Below are 2425 nucleotides of genomic sequence, written 5' to 3'. Positions count from 1 at the left end.
AGAGCTAGTTTCAGGACAGTCAGAACCACCCAAAGAATTTCAGCTGGGCATGGTGGTGCATGCCTTTAATCACAGCACTCAGGAGGCAGGAGGTTTTCTGTGAGTTTGAGGCCACACTGGTCTACATATTGAGCTCCAAGATAGCCAAGATAAAATATACCCTGTCTCAAAAAAACAAAAAACAAAAACGCAGAGATTTTAAGGCTTAGGGTTGAGCGTGTGGCTTAGCGGTAGAGTGCTTGCTTGGCAATCAGAAAGCCACATTTTGATGCCCAACACTGTAAAATATATATGCGAGTACAAGCTCAAGGCGGGGTTGGCATGGTGGCTCAGTGGTAAAAGCCGCTAAATTGATGATTGGAGTTTAATCCCTAGAATTCACATGGTGGAAGGGAGAATTAACTTCCTCAGGTTGTCGATGGCTTCCACATGCCTATTGTGGTGTGCATAAATAAATGTGAAATGATGCACAGTGAATAAATACGTGTAGAAAAATACCCTCAAGACACAGACTCTAGCCCTGGAGACTGCAGTCTTAATCTTTGTCTTCTGCTCCGGCAAGAAGGGCTTCTTGGTTACGTGGCGTGTACATCCCGTGGAGTGTACGTATGTCTCACTTTCTGTGACTGCTGAAACAGCCAGCCCTAGGTGGTGAGGGGATGCAGACGCAGACGAGAAGCACATCTGGACACTCTTTTCTTTTTCTTTTTTAATTCCGGGGCTCAAAACTAGGACCTTGTGCATGCCAGGCAGACACTACAACCGAGCCACATCTCTTATATATTTAACTTATACAATCTTTGCACCAAGGTCTGGCATTAGATGCTTTAGAAATAGACTAATTTTAGGGGCTGGAGTGATACTAAGTGATCTTCCAGAAGACTCTAATCCAATTCCCAGCACCCATATGGCTACTTATCATGGTCTATAACTCCAATCCCAGGGACTCTGACACCCTCTTCTGGCTTCCACAGACAGATACAGTCATGCATGAAACGCACAGACATCTATGCAGACAAAACCTCAAACACATAAACAAATAAGCAAACAAACAAACAAATAAAAATTTTAAAAAAGAAATAGAAAAATTTTTAAAGGTCCTTGGGCTGGGCAGTGGTGGCACATGTCTTTAATTCCAGCACTTGGGAGACAGAAGCAGGTGGGTCTCTGTGAGTTCAAAGCCAGCCTGGTTTTACAGGGCCAGTTCCAGGACAGCCAAGGCTACACAGAGACACACAAGGCTGTCTCAAAAAACCAAACAAACAAACAAAAGAAACAACAACAACCAAAAGAAAAGGTCCTTGGATCAAGCCCATCATTCTGCTGTTCAGTCCTCTATTTACTAGTGATACTGAAAATGAAGCCCAAAGTCTCCCACAAACTAGGGCAAGTGCTCTCCCATTGAGCTATATATAGCCCTAGCCCTCCATTTTAATTTTTATTTTGAGACAGGGTCTCACTGAGTTGCTCAAGATGCCCTTGAACTCACTGTTCTCCTGGTTGACCTTGCACTCAAAACCCTCCTGCCTCAGCCTGACAAGTAGCTAAGCTTACAGGCCTGTACCATCAGGGCCAGCTTTACGATACTATTCTTACCAGCTTAAACCAAACCCAGTCGAACCTACTACAGAAGCCAAGCGCGATGAGGGCTAAGGAGTCCGTTTGCTTTATCGAGGATGCGAGGATGCGTCCTCAGTGGCCTTGACTTGCACAGTTTCGGAGGACTGGCAGCCTCCAGATCAGGATGGGACAAAGGAAAGTAGTAACCACTCCTTAAGGACATTTAGTTCTCAAGGGGGACAGATAGAGAGGAAGTGGTTAGGTGAGAGGGAACGACAGTGTCTAAGGAGGCCTTTGACACAGAAAGATTTAAACCGTGATGGAAAGGAGCTGATGAAGTATGAGCAGTTGAAGATTAATACAAAACCGAGATTATCAGGGCTGGGGAGATGGCTGGCTCAGTCCCAGTCCGTAAGCTGCTTGCCAGGCAAGCACGAATCCCTGAGTTCCAGTCCCAGCACCCATGTAAAAGGCTCAGCATGGTGGCATGCACTTGTAATCCCAGTGCTGGAGAAGTAGGGACAGGTGGATCCCGGAAGCTCACCAGTCAGTTATTCCAGCCTGGTGAGAAATTCCCAGGCCCCAGTGAGCAACTTGTCTCAAAAAATCAAAGTAGACAAAACCAGACAGTGGTGATGGTGCAGGCCTTTAATCCCAGCACTCGGGAGGCAGAGTCAGGCGGATCTCTGTGAGTTCGAGGCCAGCCTGGTCTACAAGAGCAAGTTCCAGGACAGGCTCCAAAGCTACAGAGAAACCCTGTCTAGAAAACAAAACAAAACAAAAAAACCAAACAAGCCGGGCGGTGGTGGCGCATGCCTTTAATCCCAGCACTCGGGAGGCAGAGGCAGGCGGATCTCTGTGAGTT

Source organism: Microtus ochrogaster, unplaced genomic scaffold (genome assembly GCF_000317375.1).
Source record: "Microtus ochrogaster isolate Prairie Vole_2 unplaced genomic scaffold, MicOch1.0 UNK44, whole genome shotgun sequence".
Classification (NCBI taxonomy): Eukaryota; Metazoa; Chordata; class Mammalia; order Rodentia; family Cricetidae; genus Microtus; species Microtus ochrogaster.
Note: the sequence above shows the minus strand (reverse complement) of the source record.